At 37.2% G+C, this 21,515-nt stretch overlaps 1 protein-coding gene across 1 annotated transcript in view; it reads left to right on the top strand.

Annotated features, from left to right (window-relative positions):
- The first annotated feature begins 437 nt into the window (after positions 1-437).
- Positions 438-21,515, top strand: part of LPAR1 (lysophosphatidic acid receptor 1) — a 106,742-nt gene continuing 85,664 nt past the window's right edge. The window contains exon 1 of the mRNA XM_090274556.1: positions 438-621. The gene's annotated coding sequence lies outside the window, so the exon portion shown is untranslated. The remainder of the gene's footprint in view (positions 622-21,515) is intronic.

Below are 21,515 nucleotides of genomic sequence, written 5' to 3'. Positions count from 1 at the left end.
GCTCTCCAATGAACTGTCTACCACCCTGCTGGTCTCATCTTGCCAGCGTTCATCTGAACGGGTGCTTGAAATGCCACTTGCACCGATTCACTCCTCTGCCTTGCAGCGTTCTGCCTTGCCTACCAAACTCCAGGGACTGGGGCAGCCCTAGTCTGTCTTTCTCTGTTTGAGAATGGATCTCTGTGGTTTAAATACTTCCTTATTGATTCCACAGAATTTAGGGATTCCCGTTCTAAGTGGGCTTCTGATGACCTGCCTGGATTCCCGGAGTTCCTGACCAGGACATGCAAATTAGACTTCTTGTAGCCAACACTTTCATATTTTAAAAAGAAGTCACACAACCCTAGAACTTTAGACTTTGGATGGACACATCTTACTAGAGCCTCACCCTTATATTCCTCTTTCACTGACTGTTTCAATTGCTTTGTCCTATTAGCCGTTGCAGGAAAAGTCCCATCTGTACTTATGGCTTTAGATCCTCTGGTTCATCCAGTTTTGATTAGGGTTAAGGAAATGCCCACCTATCCAGCTCTCCAAAGAGGAAGGATATTGCTTTACGTCCATCCTCACTATTCTTCCATTGTTTGTTTTATCGTGTGAGACTGTCTCCCAATTTTAAAGGTAAGTTTTTTTCTGAAATATGTTTCCATTTGCTTCTAGTTTTGGGTGATTAACTTTGACACACAGTGAATATTGTCTGGTAAAATTAAATTAATTTATTTTGCCTTACGGTAACTACAATACATATACAGAGTGAGGCAAAAGTAAGTTTACAGTTGTGAGTATGTGAAACACAGTTTATTCTTGTATTATTTATTAATTATTGTGTTATTTTTCACATGAACACCTGTAACCCTACGTTGCTCTGCCCTGTATCTATTGCGGTGGTTTACTGTTTAGCGTACAGATGGAGGTGGCTTAGCAGTAATTTTGAAAATTGATTTCTTAAGGGAATTTACAAGAAAAGTATAATAGATGACTACCTAATTAGAACCCATATTACTTTTTAAAGAATATTACTTCAGACAGCTCAGCATTTCTATGTGTTTGAGTCTCACATTAAAAGTAGAAAACACACAATGAACAAAAAGACTTATTGTTAGCTTATTAAAACTGTCTTAATGTATACACTGTTCTAGATGCATTTGGTTATATTTCATTCTGATTCCAAAATGACAGCACTCTCTGGAGACTACATTTTGTAGAGGAGAATAATATTACTGTACTTCCTTTTAAAGTGACAAGTAACAAAGCTTTTTCTATTTCACAGTTTTTGTGGACAGTGTGCCAGCATTGTCCAACATTGCAGTGACAGAAACATTTTATTTTTGCACTGTCTACATATGGTGTGTGACTCTCGTATGGGACAGTGCAGGCCTAGATTTGGAGTTAAAACCACCCTCCCCTTACTGGCTGTGCAGCTCCTGACTGATTTCGGGAGGCTTATTCTTTTCAGCAGGCTCAGCTCCCTGCTCAGGCACACGGCTGGCCAAGTGGTACAGCATTTGCTAGATTCTGTCCCCACCTCTGGCATGCAGCATGTGTCCTCCTTCAGTGAGTGACTGACACCATCCACAAGGATGATCCCCCCCTTTTACGAGGACCCCTGAGGCTGTGTACCTTGACTGCTGAAACAGGGGAAGACCTGTTTCACTCCCTACTCCCCAAAGAAGTCTCTCCAATCAAAGTGGGGCCCATTCTTTCCTGAGTTACACATCAATGCTAAGAGCCTTGACTGGTGACAAGGAAATTCTTTGTGTTAGAATTCTCCCTGCACCCAAATCTTTTAAAGGTGGACTTCTGTCCTCCCTTAGTCAGGAGGCCATGAACCAGCCAGTGGATTATTTATTGTGATTTCTGATTTATGAAAACACTTCTTTGCATGCAACTTCTGCAAGTGCTGGGAGAAAGGGAGAATAGTGGATCACGGTCTGGTTGTTGCAGAAAGCAGAGCTTCACAGCACAGGGCTGTGCCCACTTCTCCCATCCATCCCAACTCTCTATTCTGCAAGACGGGGTGGAGTGGGAGAGGTCTGAACTTTGTCACTTCTAGCTTTTCCTTTTCAGCAAGCAAAGTATTCATTGGACACTGCTTTAAATGGAGCTTTATCTTTGCTGTACCTAATAGATATTACTCCCAGGTTCTTATAAATGGCTGGCTGGTATTCTTGGTTGCAAAGCCATTTTGAGTTTAGTCTTTTTGTTTGTCTTAATGTGTATTTTAAGTGGAAACTGGGTGGGGAAATATTACGGACTGATGTCATCTTTATTCAGAAGTCAGTTTATGAGCATTTGCAAGACTTATTGGTTTAATCACAGCCTCTTCTTCTTCTTCTTTTTTTAAAAAAAAATTACAGCTTTGATTCTAATGAAATGCCTCTGGGTTGAACGGACTGACTTTTTAGAGTTTCACATTTTTCCAGACTTTCATGTTTTTTGAGAGGATTGATACAGCCACACTGAGATTTATATAGAGTAAAGGATTTACCTTTTGACAGAACACATTTCATTTCTAAATGACAGAAAGCCTATCTATGTCCACATCTGTCCTTCTTTTAAATATATAATTTAAAAACTTAAAAAAAATGCCCTTTGTATGAATGAGATACTGACTTTCCAGTAGAGCTATCCTAAATCTTATGCTCATGAATAGGAAGTGAATTTAAGAAGCCTCAGGCCTATTGGTCAGTCCTTTCCTTAAAGGACAGCTTGCTATTGACTTTGTCAAAACTAAAGCTGTTGTTTTGCAGTTCTCTTATTCTCGTGGACACATACTGGGATGGTATCCTGTTCAAAAATAATGGGTTCTTAGTAGCTTCACTAAGTGTGTTGTTATTTTAATGTCCAAGGTTTATAAATGGTAACACAGGCCCTCAGATCTCTTCTTCACTGGTCCATGGAGTTTCCACTTGTCTTTAACATTATATGTGGATTATCATTGATAATTAACATTATATTAGTTTCAGATGTGGAACATGATTCAATATTGTATGTATTGTGAAATGATCACCACAATTAGTCTAGTTAACATCCATCGCCACAAATAGTTATAATTATTTTTTGTAATGAGAACTTTTAAGATCTATTAGCAACTTTCAAATATACAATACTGTATTAACTGTAGTTACCATGCTGTACATTATAGTTATATTTAAAGCCTTTAATAAATAATTCAAAAGCTTCTTCCTAAAAATTTCTGGTAACTCTCATAATTGAGTAAGTGAAGTAGCCCTCGATTTGGATTACAGTCTAATTTATTTTTTTTTTTTAAAGAAAATGCCAAATTTGCTTTTTATGTCTGGTATCAAAAGCACATGAAGCTGTTTTTTAATCAACAGTGCTGAACACTGCAGACACTTATCAGAGCCTTCAGTCATGAATTATTTACTTTCCATTGTATCAAAGGCCATGTGGGACAAGTGGGTATTAAACGAACAGTCTAGTGAGTGGTTCTCAAAGTGTAGAGCCCAGACCAGCAACACTGGGGTCACCTGAGGACTTGTAAGTAAGTACAGATTTGTAGGTCCATCCCTGATGTACTGAACAGAAACTCAATGGAGTGGGGCCCAGCCATCTGTATTGGAATAAGCCCTCCAGTGAATTCTGGATGCTGCATGTGACAGATTCAGAACCACTGGTCTGATGCAGTAGTTAACACATCTGGCTTTCAACCTACATTCACTATGGGCACTTGTTAAAATACAGGTTCTTGGTTCCCACCCACACAGTCTGATTCAATAGTGTGACTCAGTAGGGCCCAGGAATCAGTGGCCCTTCTGGTATATGCATGATGTTATCTGTTGGTTTGTCACATATGGCCTTTACAATGTTGAGTTTACATTCCTTCTATTCCTAACTTGTTGATAGTTTTTATCTTGAAAGAATGTTGAATTTTGTCAAATGCTTCTTCTGCATTTATTGAGAGGATTATATGATTGTTATCCTTTATTAACATGGTGTATAATGTTTATTCCAGAGATAAATCACTTGATCATGGTGTAGAATCCTTTTAATGCTGTTGAATTTAGTTTGCTAGATTTTTGTTGAGAATTTTTGCATCCATTTTCATCAGGGGTATTGGCCTGTAGTTTTCTTTTCTCATTGTGTCCTTACCTGGCTTTGGTATCAGGATAGAACTGGCCTCGTAAAATGAGATTGTGAGTGTTCCCTCCTCTTCAATATTTTTGAAGAATTGGAGAAGGATTGGCATTAATTCTTTCTTAAGTATTTGGTAGAATTCACCAATGAAACTGTCTGGTCCTAGTCCTTCTTTTTTTGAAAGGTTTTTGATTACTGCTTCAATTTACTTGTTATGTTCGAATTTTCTCTTTCTCTTTTTTAAATTTTATCTTATTGATTATGTTGTTATAATAGTTCCAATGTTTTTCCCCCTTTGCTGCCCTCTGCCCAGTACCCCTCTTCCCCCAGCAATCTCACCCCCCTTAGTTCATGACCATCGGTCATGCATACAAGTTCTTTGGCTTCACCCTTTCCTATATTCTTCTTTCTTAAAACAATTAATTAATTTTTTATAACAATAAAATAAACAATAAACAATAAAAATAACAATTCCTCTCTGTCAGACTTAAGACCGTTTATAATTTAAAAAAAATTTTTTTTATTTGTTTGTTTATTTTATTTTTAGAGAGAGGGGGAAAAGGGAAAGAGAGTAAGAGAAACATCACAGTGTGGTTGCCTCTCACTTGCGCCCCCAACTGGGGACCTGATGTGCAACCTATTCATGTGCCTTGAGTGGGAATCGAACCAGTGACACTTGGCTCGTAGGCCGACGCTCAATCCACTGAGCCACAGCAGCCAGGGTTCCCCTTTATAATCTTATTAAGGACAATGGTCGAAGGTCTCGTGCTCCTCTAGCTGCTTCAAGCTGGACATGGTCGTCGTCCTACCTGCCCTTGGGCCAAAAATCACTAATAAGAGTTGGGGTGTGAAGGGGAGGGTGGCCCTCCCACATGGGGAAGGATCTTGCAGACTCCAGGTCAGTTGGTTGTCCCCAGACAATGGCGTGCTTTGTTTAACAGGCTGGCATCCTTGTTGTATTCTTGGGGCAACAGATTTGGCAACAGGGTTAAAAGGCATCATTAAATCCATAACCACTAGATGACAAAAGGCAGGGATTAATTTTTCAATGTCCCATATTAGAGGAAAAAAAGGCTCTTTGGAGGAAGGTGTGCAAGGCACATCACACCTGTCCAAAACCTTTTGCTCACTATACTTAGTTTGGGCTGAGGTGAATATTTTAGGTTTCCCCCCACTCAGACCTCTGGGCCCTTTCTGTCCAAGCTTTTAGGATAAAAAAGAGAGACCAGTTTTAAAGTGAAGCCCACAGACCACCCCATGCTTCAGCAGCCCAGCCACTTAGTTCAGCCAAACCCTTGCATCTCAGGAAGCAGCAATGCAGATAGGATTAAGTGAGGCCTATACATAGAGACACAGAGAAGGAAAACTCTGACTCCAAAAAACCTCCGCTGCCTTGCGGCATACCTCTTCAGGGGAAAGGCTAAGGGAGTAAACCCCGACAGAAAATCCGGAGCCGGAGTCCCTAAGGCGGTTTGACGTTGTAGTCAACACCGGCAACTCCTGCGGCGCACCTGAAGCCAAGCTGTATTGACTCCGTCTTTCCCTTGGATCCTTCAGCTGCGAAGAGAGGGGGGGGTCTGCTGCATGGGCAACAGCAGACCCTCCATATCACCCTGCCCAGGCTCTGTAGCTTCGGCGTCATCGCAAGATGTCGATTCAACACGGGAGGAGACAGATACTACCATGTCACTCCCGAGTCGGACTGCACAGCCATTCTCGGCGGTGCAGATAGACTCTTAAGAAGCTACACCATCGTCTCTCGAGACGGACGGCTGCCGACGATACATAGAGACAATCACTCAGGTAATGAGATCATAGGCTTATGCCCTTTGAAAACAGAACACACACGTTAATTTACACAGCATAACCCATAACCAGTCTCTATATCTGCAAGACTCTCTTATTGGAAAGACACCCAGTTGCAAGGCATTTGATATTCTTCTAGCCTGTAAATTAAGCACCTTCGAATTTTCTCTTTCTGATTCAGTCTTGGTATTTATCCATTTCTTCTAGATTATCCAATTTGTTGGCATATAATTGTTGCTGGTCATGACTCTTATTCTTTTATAACTTTCTGTAACCTGGTTGAAACTTGTTTGGAAATGGATGGGGTGATGAAATATCTTCCCTTTGCCTTGAAATGAACTTTTCGTTTGGAGGCCCTTTCCAGCTCTGGGTTAGTGTCTCCTTACGTCTTCCTTCACTTGATGGCTACATTAAAATCATCAGTAGCCAGGCTGTGAAAGAGTTAATGTTCCCCATTACCAGGCACTGACATAGGCAGTAGGGGAAATCTGGTTCGTTTTGTTTCAAAATACACCATCGCTCAAATAAGTGCAAACAGCTGCAGTGCAGGATTGGAGCCAAAAGAAATCAGTGTGGCGCTATGAACTCCAACTGGGAAGCGTTCATGTAACATGGATCTGAGATCAGGCTCCAAAATGAAACCATCAGGCCCCAGCAGGAGGAGGGTCCTTGCTTGTCACCCCAGTCACCTCCAAAGCCACCACCCAAAGAAAACGGGTGGTTCTTCAGAGAGGTGGCCTTTTGCTTTTTCCCGTGGAGCTACTTTTCTGCGGTGGATTGAGCACACCACATTCAGTTTCTCAGAGCCCAGAGCTCCAGTAGTGTGAAATGGAGAATTCTTGGAATATAAAGGATTTACAGATATGTTCTCTGCTTATTTGGCTTAAAACAGCAATCCCATTAAGCCTGGTCCTACGACACACGCCTTCCTTTTCAAGCCTCAGGAAATTCTTGGTAGAAACTGTAGCCACTGAGTTTGTTTGCCTGTTTCTTCTTCTCCCAGATTTTTTAGGTAACATCAGTTTAGCAAAACTTTCTTTCCTTTTGATTCTTTCTATACCAGAATTGCCTTTCTAATATTATGATGCCTTACCCTCTCTTTGGGGTGGCTGCATAATCTCTTTCACACTATTTAGAACTTTCTGTATGACAATCTCCAACCTCTCTGTGTTTGGATTTCCCCCTCGGAATATTCTGGACATGAAGACAGCATCTTGCAGGCTGAGAGTTAGAGGGTTAAAAGTCCTTAAAGTGGTGCCTCCCAGCTGGTTTTAGGTCTCCAGTTGGTTTTCAGGTCTTGTCTCAGGCAAGGGGAGCACTGTGGCCACTTTGTGGTTTTACTCTTCGTTCATAGTTTATAAAAAGGCTTCTTTCCTTTCCTTTTTTTGCTGCTTTTGTGATAAACAGCTTCAACAATCATTTTTCCAAAGATATCCCCTGTTACATTTAAAACCCTTTCATAAAAAGGAAAACAGGAGTTAGAATACTGTTCACGGAAGTTAGGGAAGAGCCCTTTTTTGTTTGTTTTGATAGTTACCAAATCATTGTGAACGAAGAAGAGTCATTTAATTCCCTTTGTTTCACATTCCTAATGTCTTCAACAGGGATAATGTTTGAAATCTTACTCACTGAATTGTTATATTAATGAATGAGGCCAGCCTTTTCTTGCTGACCTCTCAAGTTGGCAAAAGTGTGTATGTGAATCCTCAGGCAACTACGCTATTTACATAGCCACAACCCAGCTGGGAATAATTCATCCTCCAGCACAATACTAGTTTTCTTTAGCTTTCTCTCTATACTCACTGTTTTCAAGCAGTTTGTTTTAAAGAGATATTGCCACCAGGGACTCACAGAGGAAAAGTGGTGTATACTGGGAGCAGAAAAGGAAATGAACTGAAGGGCCTCATTATTTTTCTCATGGCAAAGTAGATACTAGGATTGTATTTATCAGGTATACTTTTTTTCCCCTCAAATCTTCGGGCAGGATGTATACGTCTAGACTTAGGATGTACACTTATTTTTTTTTTAAAGCTGACTTTTCTCCAGTGTAATTAGAGATTAGTGAAGGAAACTAGGTTTCTTATTTGGCCCTTGAATTTTGAAATAAACAAAACATTCATATTTTTGAATAGCATGCTGTGGGCCAGACAACATCTGGGAGAGATTATTCTCACTGTAGGCAGAAGAAATTTCATAATCCACCATCTTCAAAGAACATGGTACCTTTTCACAGTTCCCTTATATCCTGGAAGCAGAAGAAACATTGCAGGGGCTTCTGTTTTGTTCTTTGTTTTATTGAATGTAAACGTCTCTCTCTGATACTGTAATATTTCTTTAGCTTTGAAAATATAGTAAAACTTGGTGGTATGATGCTGCCTGTACTGTTTACTGTGGTGCAAACTTCTCCTTTTTTCAAAAGGCCTATGTGACTTTTGGCAACATGCCTCTTATATTATGCGCTGTCTTTTCCCGTCTTCTCTAAAATCAGGCACATGTGTGACTGGGAGAATCATGTATTTTGTAACACTAACTTCTAACTAGATTAAAACATTTTTTTAAATTAAATTTATTCTTGGGAATGTCTGTTCTTACACTTAGTAGTGACACATGAACACACCCTTCTAATTAAACACATTTATTTTAAGAGATGGGGCTTGTTCTCTTGCGCCTGCTCCTCCCCTCCTCCACCCCCATGCCTTCTCCTCTCTCACATTTACAGAAAAGTTGCAAGTGCAGTACAAAGGTAGTCAATTAAAAATGAATTGCTGCCATTGCCCTAACACCCTCAAATACTTTAAAATGTATTTCCTGCAAACAAGGATCTTCCTCCACATAGTCATAAAATCACCATCAGAATTAGGAAGTTAACACCTTTACTGTACTATCAGCTAAGTTTTGGATCCCATTCAAGTTTTCCCCAGTTGTGTCAAAAATATCCTTCTCAGCAAAGGGTCCTGTCCAGGACCTTACATTCTATTTGTCGTGTCTTTTGTTAGTCTCCTTTATATGAAACAATTCCTCAGTTTTTTTCCTCCTCAATGACCTTGATGTTTTGAAGACGATAGGACAGTTATTTTGTAGAATGTCTCTCAGTTTGCCTTTGACCCATGTTTCCTTTTGATTAAATTCAGATTTTGAAACTTTGGCAGGAATCTCACAGAAGTGAGGGTGCTTTCTTCTCATCACGTCTTACCAGGTGGTACACAATGTTGATTGGTCCCAATTTCCAGGGATGGTTACATTGATCACCAGGTTATGGTGGTGTCTTCCAGGCTTCTCCACTGTAAGGTTACTATTTTTCCATTGTAGTTAATAAGAATTATGTGGGGAAGTATTTGAGTCTATGCAAATATCCCATTTCTTGTCAAACTTCTCTTAGTTTATTTATATTAAAATGAACTCATGGATTCTTATTTTATTCAAAGGGTTATAAATTTGTTCTGTCAGTAATTTTTAAGCTAAGAAAATTCCATATAGGCTGGGGGTGTCTTCAGGCTAGTTTCCTTGCCCTGTTGACGTGTCTCCTTAATTATCTGAGTGCTGTCTTACTTTCTGGCATGAGATGTTCTGAGTCATCATGCACCTTTCTTGTCCCAGCTCTGGAAAAATACATTTTTCCAAAGAGCCTGGTTTCTTTCAGTGGAGAATGGTATTTAGAGACCAAGGTCTAAGTGCTAGGATACTTGTCATTTTTGGGGTGTCAATACTCCCAGGCCTCTCACTGTATATATGTAAGCACATACTCTTACATCTATTTTTATTTTTATAGCTATTGAAAACCAAGACTCCACACCTTTCAGGTTCTGACAAGTGCTCTGGGCTACCTTCCCATATGGACATCCTCCTTACCTTATTTAATCTCTAACATTCTGTATCGGGCTGTCCTTGTGTTTTTTTTTGTTTTTTTTTCAATTTCCTTTTTAAACATGGATTTCTTTATTTATAATACCACAGTAAGCAATTGATTTAGAGAATACACATATCATCTGCATTAAAGATAATAGAAATGAATTTCAAGCCTTGAAAATATGTCTTAAGGTTTCACAATGGCCAAACAAGATATAGATGGCACAAGTTAATATTCTTCACCCCTTAGAATGTTACCCCAAGGTAACATTTAAATAATCTTTTGATTATAAAATGTATTTTTACCATGTCTTTATTCTACCTCATTCTTCTAAAAATATCTCCTACAAAAGTCTTTCTTTAAGAAAGTTGCTTTATTAGGTTTAGTGGCAATTACTTTTTTTGAGATTATAGTTTCTTTTCTAGTTTATTTATTGTAGACATTATTTATTTTTCTTAGAATGTTTACCCTCAGGGTTTCATGACAATACTCCTATATTAGAGAATATAAATAGAACTTTACTCTCTCTTTCTGCTTCAACCCCTATAAATTCATTTCTAATGACTGAAGAGCATACAGAGGCACTCAGATATATATCAGAGGAGTTTTGCAAAGTCCTTATTTTCAGCATGAAAAAAGAACTCTAAATTGGAAACCATTACTTACAGTTCATTTATTTTCTGGTCTAAGAAAAAAATGAATAACCTCATTATAACTCAGTTTTGTCTTACACATACAAGAAATCTTTCATCATTAGGATGTATCAGTTATTTTGAGTTAAAAATGAAATTATTCTTTTAGCAGACTGTCTTCCTCTCTACTTATTAAGTTGTGTTAAAAGTATATTTCTTACAGAAAATGCCAATGTCTGATTGGATTTTCAACACACTACATTGAACTGACTGCATATTAAATTAACTGAGTTTCCCAAGTTATCCTTTTCCTTATTCCACATTTTTTATTTTTAACTTTAGAAAATGCTAAGAATATGTGTCATTTTATACAAATTTTTGAAGCTTTGCTTTGTTATAATTTCTGTTAAACTAGAGAGTAGACTCAGCAGATATGATCTTCAAATTACTATAATTCAAAAATTATATATCTTAATTGTGTAAATAAACATGGCAGATATTTTAAAATGAAGCTTCTCATAGTATAAAAAATTCTGTGAACAACAAAGTTCCCAGTCAAATAACCATCATATTTTATTTTTATTTAAACTGCTGAAAAATTCAATTTTCATAGAGCAAAATATAGGTGGATTTTGTAAAAAAAAAAAAAGTCAAATCTTCCTTTAGAATGAAATACATCTTGGTGAAAATGTATTGTGAAAAATTTGATAAGGTTAACTCAACTCTTTGAAAGTGCAGTGAAGAAAAAGACAAAAGGGCACACCAAAGTTATCCAAAGTAATTAATGGTAGTCACATATTTACCTGGCAAAAACAAATAAACAAAACAAAACAACAACAACAAAAACTCATGGTATGCCATTAGCACAGCTAAATATAACTTTAAATGACTCATTAGATTTACTCCATCTTACAAAAAATATATTTAATTGATTAAAACACACGAACTACATATAAGTAAATTTTGTACATTGAGTCACACCTTTGATAATTTTGTAATATTTAGCTTGGTATCATGGTGAGCATTATGGTACATCGTAAAGTTTGTAGACCTCAACCATCTATAAAAATCAAAACAGAAGTTGTAGTGTTAAAAGTACCAGTAATTAAATACATATTTTACTCATCTACTTACAAAAATCTCAAATAGTCTTTTTTTTTCTTGGTTTTGATTTTAAGATTGCTATCTTTAATGTTTACTGTGAAGCATTTCAAACAAAATTAGAAGGAATAGCAAAATAACCATATTGACCTTACTTTGCTTTATTTTGTATCTACCCAAACTTTTTTTTTCTCTGCGCAAATGCATTTCAAGACAAATCCTAGACAACATATCTAATAGGTGATACTTTAACATAATTACAAAACCATCACCATACTCAGTAAAATTAATAGTAATTTCTTAATATCACCAATAGTCACTCTGTTATTTCTAATTTTTAAATCATACGAAAGTTTTTTTTTTTCAGATTTAATATGTTTTGTTGATTAAAATATTACATTTGTGCCAATTTCCCTTCCCTCTGCTCCCCTCCACCCGGTGGCCCCCCTCCCTCCAGTTGTCCCCCCCTTTTAGATTATGTCCATTAGTTGTGTGCATACAGTTCCTCCCAACCTCTCTCCGTCTATTCCATTCCCTCCTACCTTGATCCCCAATTCCTATATCATCTCCCTCCCTTTCCCCATTCCCCCTCCCTGTTGACCTCCCCCCAATATGCTTCCCGTACCCACAGTTCCTTTTCCACTCTCATTGCCTATTTAGTTTGCCTTTGTTTCATCTCCCTAGCTTCTGTTTTTTTAAACCAGTCCCTTTAACATCTCATATAACAGTGGTTTGGATCTAATGAACTCTTTCAGTTTTATTTTGTCCTGGAAACACTTTCTCTGTCCTTCTATTCTGAATGACAATTTCGTTGGATAGAGTATTCGTGGTTGTAGGTTTTGGATTTTCATTACTTTGAATATTTCTTGCCAGTCCCTTCTTGCCTGTAGGGTTTCCCTTGAGAAGTCAGCTGATAGTCTAATTGGGACCCCTTTGTACATAATTCTTTTCTTCTCTCTTGCTGCTTTTAAGATTCTCTCTTTATCTTTAATTTTTGACATTTTGATTATAATGTGTCTTGGAGTGGTTCTCCCTGGGTCCAGTCTCTTGGGAACTCTCCTTGCTTCCTGGACCTGCAAGTCTATTCTCTTCCCCAAGTCTGGGAAGTTCTCCTTTATTATATTTTCACTCAATTTTTCAAGTTCTAGTTCATCTTCCTCATTCTCTGGCAAACCAATGATTCTTATGTTGGGCCTTTTATAGCTGTCCCAGAGGTTTCTGATCCTCTCATTGTTGCTTCCCATTTCCTCTCGCTGCATTGGTTGACTGCTTGTTCCTTCTCCATATTCCAGTTTGTTGAAATGAACTCTGGATTTTTTTTTCTCACCATCTGTCTCGTATGCGGTTTTGTTCCTTTCGTTATGAAAGTTTTTAGCTTCTTTCTTATCTTTTTCCTGCTCTTTTGTGAATTCTGTAAGCCACCTGATAACAATGGCCCAGAACTGAGCCTCTGACAGGTTTCTTATCTGTTCATCTGTCAGGTTCTCTATCTGCTGCCTGGTGAGTTGTGTCACCGGTATTTCTATAGTTGTCTGCCTCATTTTGACAGATGCGTTTTGTTTTCTTGGGCCGGCTGTCCGGGGCAGTGCCTGTGTATGCGTCATAAATCAGCGACCGGCGCCGTTTGGCGTCACAAATCAGCGACCGGCGCCTGCCTGTCCGCGACCTATTTCGCAGCCCTGTGGTGCTTTCTTTGGGGGCGGGGGTCCAAGATGGATTCACACAGTTATTCAGCTAGGAGACCGGGATCCGTCCTCCCGCCCCCCTGGGCCTCACTGTTCAAGGCGATGCGGTGGCTGCTTTCCCCAGCGCTGGGGTCGCACACTGCCTGGGGCTTGACCGCAGCCGGGATTCCTCGCCACCCGCCGCTCCGGGTGCCACCGCAAACAGCACTGCCCTCTTTAACTCTTACCTGCCCAAATGGCACCGCTGGTTTATAACTTCATATGTTGGACTTCCGTGTAGTTTTATTTTCTGGAATTTCTAGTTATCCTTTGTTTTGAAGTAGTTGTATTCCTCTCTAGTTGTAGAGGGAGACCTAGCGTGTCCGTCTAAGCCTCCATCTTGGCCGGAAGTCATGTCCTTGTGTTTTACAAACATATGAATATATATATATATATATATATATATATATATATATATTCATAGTGGCATCCCACAAATATTAATATTTTGTTTTTATTTTCATTCATTTAAAAATACTCAAACTTTCATTTAACTCATAATACCTTCTAATGTTCTCCTTTAGTTACTTCTTTGATCCCTAAGGTATTTAGAGATAGGTTAATTTTCTAGCATTTGGTGATCTTCCAGAGATTGTTCAGAGAACATACTGTGTATGACTTGTAGCCTTTTAAATTTATTGAAACTTGTTTTATGGCTCAGAATATGCCCTACCTTGTACAAGTTCCTTTTGTACTTGAGAACAATATATGTTCTGCTGGTGATGGGTTGAATGTTCTCAAAGTGTCAATTATACTAAGTTGGTTGATTGTATTGTTCAAGTCCTTATATCCTTACTAACTAACTCCTTGTTCATCTCCTTTTCTTGTGTTTGGTATATTTTATGATTTTATTTTATCTACTTCTTGGAATATTAGCTATAATTCTTTTGTTTTTTAGTGGTTCATTCTACATTTATAGTAAGCCTTAATTTATTGTAGACTACTTTTCAGTGCTATTACACCTCTTTCTGAATAGTATGGCTTTCAACAGGATACTTACATTTTTCCCTCTTAGCTTTGTCTTTACTTTCACTGTTGTAATGATCTCCATGTTATTTTTGTCAATTTTTTCTAACAATTTTATTGAGATATAATTCACATATAATTCAACCACTGAAAAAGTATAAGTCAGTGGTTTTAAAATATATTCAAAAGTATATAACAATCACCATAATCAATTTCAGAACATTTTAATTTTTCCCCAAAGGAAATCCTGTACTATTATCAGTCATTCTCTGTTCATCTTCCCTCAACCCCCTGACAGAAACTAATCTACTTTTATGTCTCATAGATTTACATATCCTAGATATTTCATATAACTGGAATCACTTGGGATTTTGTGACTGGCTTCTTTTACTTAACATAATATTTTCAAGGTTCATGCAAGGTTATAGCATTTATCATTATTTAATTTCTTTTTATTGTCTAATAATATTCCATTGTTTGGAAATACAGTATTCCCTCACTTGTCGCAGGTATTATGTTCTAGACATACCCCCCCCACCCCCGCGATAGGTGAAAATCCGCAAAGTAGGAACCTTACATTTATTTTAGTATTTATATATATTTTAAGGCTTTATAAACCCTTCCCGCACACTTATAAACTGTTCCCAGTCCCTTATTAACCTTTTCCACTCTGTTATTAACCTTTTCCACACTTTTATAAATACTACTTGTGTTCTTAAACATATTCTACACTCTTAAACCTACGTAACTTTAACATATGTCTACAGTACCGCAAAACCCCGTGATATAGTGAAAAATCCGTGATAAATAATTAAATATAATATTTTAAAAAATCTCGCGATTCAGTGAGGCCGCGATAAGTGAACCATGATATAGAGAGGGGCTACTGTACCACATAATTTTTATCTATTCATTTGTCAGTACAAAAGTGGACATTTATATTGGTTCCACTTTTTGACCATTTTGAATAATGCCTCTATAAATATTCTTGTATAAGTTTTTGTGTAGACATGTATTTTTATTTATTTATTTTTATATTTTATTTATTTATTTTTATAGAGAAGGGATGCGAGGGAGAAAGAAGGGAAGAGAAACATCTATGTGTGAGAGAAACATCAATCAGTTGCCTCTCTCACACAACCTGGGCATGTGCCATGACCAAGAATTGAGCCCGTGCCTTTTTGTTTTGCAGGAGGATGCCCAACCCACTGAGCCACATCAGTCAGATCTTCTTTTTTTAAAAAAATAATTTATACATTTATTTTAAGAGAGAATGGAAGGGTTGCTTCTCACATGCCTTCAAGTGGGACCTGGCCTGCAACCCAGGCATGTGCCCTGACCAGGAATGAACTGGCAACCTCTCAGTTCACAGGCCAGCACTCTATCCACTGAGCAACACCAGCCCAGGCTATCTTCCTTATTTGTCTCAGATCCTGTAAAACCTATATAGTAAGTCAAACTTTTACAGACATGTATTTTTAATTCTTTTGGCTATGCATACCTAAGAGTGGAATCTCTGGGTCATATGGAAACTCTGTTGAATATTTTGAGGGACTACCAGGATGCTTTTCCCGGTAGCTACACCATTTCACATTACCACAAACAATGCATGAGGGTTCCTTTTCTCCATATCCTCACCAACACTTGTTGTTATCTGTATTTTTGATTATAGCTGTTCTAGAGGGTGTGAAGTGACATCTCATTGTAGATTTGATTTTTGTTTCCCTAAAAGCTAATGATGTGGTGTATCTTTTTGTATACTTATTGGTCATTTGTATATGTTATTTTGCATAATGTCTGTTCAGATCTTTTCTCACATTATAATTGGCTTTTTTGGTCTTTATTATTGAGTTTTTAGAATTCTTTTTATATTCTGGATACAAGTCACTTTTCAAATATATGATTTCTAGATATTTCTCCCATTCGGTGAGTTGTCAATTATAATTTAAAAAGATATATAAGAAAACTTGTTTTTTATATATACTAATTTTATTACTATTTTTGGTATTCTCCATTTTTTGGTGAAGATTTATATTTCCATATGATTAAGTTTTCCTTGTGTCTGATGGAGTTCCTTTTGGACGTTTCGTATAGTTCAAGGTCTGTTTATACTGAATTCTTTCATCTTTTTATGCTTAAAATATCTTTGTTTTACTTTTTATTTTTTGTTACTTTTACTTTTGAAAAGTGTTGTCCATGTTTATAGAATTCTAGATTGATAGGGTTATTTTTTTCCCTGTTACTTTAAAGATATTTATCTCTGTTTTTCTTGCATGCATTATTTTTTATGAGAAATCTGTTGTCACCATTATCCTTGTTCCTTTCTATGCTATAATTCTTTTTTTTAATATGACAGTTTTAAAGATTTCATTGTTATTACTATGTTTTGATAAATTTGGTTATGATGTACTTTTGTGCATTTTTCTTTGTTTCTTGTACTTTGGTTCGTTAAGCTTATTGAATTTTTGAATTTATAGTTTTTATTAAATTTTGAATTTTTGGCCTTTATTTTTCAAATATTTTTGTTTTCCTTTTTTCTTTGGGGATTCCAATTATATGTATATTGGTCCACTTGAAAATTTCCCACATTTCACTGATGTTCTTTTATTTTTTCCTATTTCTGTTTTTCTCTCAGTGCTTTATTTTGCACAGTTTCTATTTCTGTCACTTTACTTTTTCCTGCTTCTTTGCTTGACTGGTAATCATTGACTGGATGCCAGCCTATGAATTTTACCTTGTTGGATGCTGGACATTTCTGTGTTTCTGTAAATATTCTCAAGCTTTCTTTTGAGTCACAGTTAATCACTTGGAAACTATTTAATCTTTTCATGTCTTGATTTTAAATTTTGTTCGGTGGGATCAACTTAGTGTTTAGTCTAGGGCTAATTAGTCCCCACTACTGGGGCAGCATGCTTCTCTGTGCTCTCTGTCCAATATCCTGCGAATGATGAGGTTTTCCAGTCTTGCTGGTGGGAACAGAAACTCTTCAGATGGATATTACTCCAGCCTCCAACAGTTTCCTCATGTGCCTCATCTGATCAGTTCTCTGTTGAATACTCCAGTGGGCAATACAGATCTTTGGAATTTTCTGTCTTTTCACTTCTCTCCTCTGCTATACTCTGAACTTAAGCTTTTTGGGTTCTCAAATCTGCTACTTCAACTCAGTAAGTTCCCAGGATTCCACTTGAATTTCTCCTGGCCTAGCTCTTGGGGCAGGAAACTGGGGTAATCATACGGCTTACCTCATTCTTTTTCTATTTCTTAGGGATAATTGTCCTTTGTTGCCCTGTGTCCAATACTTTGTATATTTTAATCTGCTTTTTTGGTTGTTTTAGTCAGGAGCTTATATTTTGTCCCTGTTATTCCATCTTAGCCCTGTACATTCTAAAATTGAAATGCCTGTACCACCTCAGTGCATAATATATGTATATATATTACCTTTCTGTGTCTATATGTTTTCCTAAATGGGGAAGATACATAAATATTTACAAAATTTCAATAGAATTTAATTTTTATTGGCTGCATAAAATTGAATTGCATGTAAACATAGTTTTAATAACTCCATTGGTAAATACTGTATTTTTAGATGTATAAACTGTTTCTAAAATTTCCAGTCATATGTAATTTTGTGTTAAGCATCCTTGCAGCAAAATATTTCTCCTTAATATTAATTCTTTCCACAGTATAAATTTTTTCATACCCTCAGATTCTGTGTACATTTTAGAATCTTGAGGCAACACACACACAGACACACACACACTGTGTATTCCGGACAGATTATAACAGTTGCATCAACATCAGAAATAAATTTGAGTGCCTGTTTTCCTACATTGTGGCAAATAGTTCTGAAAACTATTTTTCAAGCATAATTTTCTTATATTGAGCTATAGTTTTAAATCACTATTCTTCAGTTCAAGCACTCAGAACTGATTTAGACTCTCAAAGGTACTTGTAGTTTAAGCTACTCAAAATTGTAAATATGGAGAACTTTGCTGTTACAAACTGTTATTTGGATCACTTTTCTTAGCACAGCCCAGACTTCTGTATTCTGGCCAACTCTCCCAACACTCTGCCCAACCTTGTTTTTTCTCTTCCTTCTTTCTCTCCCCTTAAGCTCCACTCCTATTCTAGGCCATTTGGGAAAGACTTCTGAATTTAGAAACATGCACTTGCTCTTGGAAGGAAATATCTCCCAAGACTCCTCCATCAGCTGTGGTAGGAAGAGACTTCCTTGGTTATAGAGGTTATAATATTTCCCCCCCTGAAATCTATGGACTGCAAATGCTCAACTTAGCTCAGAGGATCCCTCTTCAAGCATTTCTCTATAAAAATATATCCACCCTATGCTTCAGGTATTTTATTCCTTAGGTGGAACTCTTTCTTAATTTCCATTGGTCTTTGCACTGCTCTGGGTCTCTGTGCAAATGGTTCAGGGTCATAACTGCAGGTACTCTGATGATCAAGAGTTTAGACATTGTGGGTCCTGGGCAATAGAAAGAAACAGGGCTGTAGTGAGTCTGTGTTTTATCCAAAGTGTGATTATTTTAATTGTCCTACCTTTCAAGAGGATTTTCTCAATCCTTTTATTTGACTTCTGTTACTTAATTCCCACCCCTTCTTTTCTTGTTCTGGCCCTTCGTGATTGAACATGCTCAGTTCATTTTTCTCTAACTCAGAAATCTGTAATTTCAACTCATTCCTGATCCTCTATTCCTAAACTACAGATATTCCCCACTTTCTAGGCAATGTAACACAAAGTAGCTTAAGAATGAAATTGTAAGGAATATTGCCAATATATTCTTTGCTCTCATAGTGACTTTCGTTTTTTTTTACTATTCCTAGTTGTTTTGACTATCAATACAGTCTTAGAAATTAAGACAGTGAGCTTATTTAAATAATTTTCAGCCAGTTTCATCAGTCTGTAGGACACTGGACTATGAACTAATAAAATACATGTAAAATAGCATGATTGTGGTGCTTGAGTTTCTCTTTCTGCAGGCAGCGTGAACAGGGTGGGCTAGCTGTATTACTCCTTTGAATGCATCAGCTGAGTGCAGTGTAGAAAGAACAATAGACTTTTAGGCCAAATGGAGAAGAAAAGATCCGATTGAAAAGCTGGAGAAGCAAATGGAAAAACTGATCCTATATGTGGAAAAGGAAAGATTTAAGGGCATAAAATATATTGTCTTCTCTGTATATATAGAAGCAAGAGCTTAGCTCTGATGCTTTGAAGAAGAGAGGACATTTTCAGCCTCCATAGGTAGAGATGTTATTTTAAAACAAAACATGAGGAAATTATTTGATTTCTCAAGTACTTTTCTATTTTCTTTGTTCTAACTCTGCATGCCAAGGCTTTCTTCATCCCAGCTGGACCATTGCCTCACTGGTTTTATGGGAAGCAGTGGTGAGAGTCGGAGGCTCAGATACAAAAATGTGGTGTGGCTGTTCCTTTGTCACATTTTTTTCCCCCTTTCCCTTCCCTCTTTGATTATCATTTTATCAATTTTAGAAACACAACAGTATTGATTGATTCTTTTTTCAAAAGGTGAAGAATATTTTCCTTTTTCTTATGATCCCCTGCAGTTTTAATCTTAGTTCATTACAGTTTTTTAAATATACATACACTTATATATATATATATATATTTCAATTACATAGCTTTTCTTTTAACAGTCATAATAACAACTTTACCTATTTTTGCATTTTTGGTCACCATTATTATCACAGGTAGCCTGTGTTTACGTGGACTGACAGACTGCTCATGCTAAGGCCCTCCTGAGCACATGATGTTGATTTATCACATGATTAGTTGTATTATGTCATCAAGTGAATTTTTCAGGATGAATATGTCCTGATTATTTTATGTTTAAAAGTGCCTTGTTCTTGCTGTGTTAAGTAAAAGACAGCTTGGCTGAATGAAAAATTATTGAGACATTCTATATTTCTGACAAAATCTTGAAAGTTGCTCCTTTGTCTTGTCAATTGTGGCCAGGATGATGGCTATGTATAGCTCAGTATTTTTTCCTCTTATGATTTGAATTTTCCCCACCTAATTTTTTTGTGGGAATTCTTTTAACTTTTGAAGTTTAGTAACTTAACAAGTCCAATTGTAGATCATGAATTTCATATTTTCCTGGAATGTGATGAGCTTTTTTTATTAAATTGTGGTACCATACATGAGGTCTGTCTGGAAAAAGTCCAGCCATTGTTAATATAACGAGAACAGTTTGCATGATATCAATGTAACCTGGCAGCCAAGGAGAGTGGATTGGAATGTACATGAACAATGACAACTTCACTGTACTGTTCAGTGGGAGCGAGTAGAGCAATGAATCTGCATCAAATTTTGCATAAAGCTTGAACATTCCTCCGCGGAAACTCACGGTTCATCCATGTTGTAGCATGTGTCAGAATTTCCTTCCTTTTTAAGGCTGAATAGCATTCCATTGTATGTATATTCCACATATTGTTTATCCATCCACTTGTGTGGACACTCGGGTTGCTTCCACTTTTGGTTATTGTGAATAATGCTGCTGTCTTTGAGACTCTGCTTTCAATTCTTTAAGGCAGTGGTTCTGAACCTTCCTAATGTGGCAACACTTTCATGTTGTGGTGACCCCCAACCATAAAATTATTTTTGTTTCTACTTCATAACTGTAATTTTGCTACTGTTATGAATCGTAATGTAAATATCTGATATGCAGGATGTATTTTCATATTTACAAATTGAACATAATTAAAGCATAGTGATTAATCACAAAAACAATATGTAATTATATATGTGTTTTCCGATGGTCTTAGGCAACCCCTATGAAAGGGTCATTCAACCCTCAAAGGGGTCGCAACCCACAGATTGAGAACCACTGCTTTGGGGTATTTACCCAGAAGTTTGCCAGATTACATGATAATTCTATTTTTAATTATTTGAGGAACCACCATCCTTTTTTTCTATAGCAGCTGAACCATGTTACATGCCCACCTGCAATACAGAAAGATTCCAATGTTTCCACACCCTTGCAATACTTATTTTCATTTTTTAATTTTTAGCAGCCACTTGAATGGGTATGAGATAGTATCCCAAATTCTCTGTCAGTTCTAGAAATCTGTGCTTAATACATATATCCAGAGGCACATTCTGTCAAGGCTACTGTGAGTCTTCCTACCTGTCATTCATGGTCTCCTTTCACAGTTAGGCCAGAAATTCCTGTTTTTCTGCTTCATTGGCTTCCTGTCCCTGTATCACATACCTTCCTTTTTCTCAGTTTGCTTCATTTTGCGGAAGAACATCCTCCAATAGAATTCTAGGTTGTAAATCACTTTCCTCATTGCTCCATTGTCTTC

The sequence above is a fragment of the Furipterus horrens genome, unplaced genomic scaffold, assembly GCF_987537825.1.
Source record: "Furipterus horrens unplaced genomic scaffold, mFurHor1.1.pri manual_scaffold_4, whole genome shotgun sequence".
Taxonomy (NCBI): Eukaryota; Metazoa; Chordata; class Mammalia; order Chiroptera; family Furipteridae; genus Furipterus; species Furipterus horrens.
This window is presented reverse-complemented; position numbering and strand designations above follow the sequence as displayed.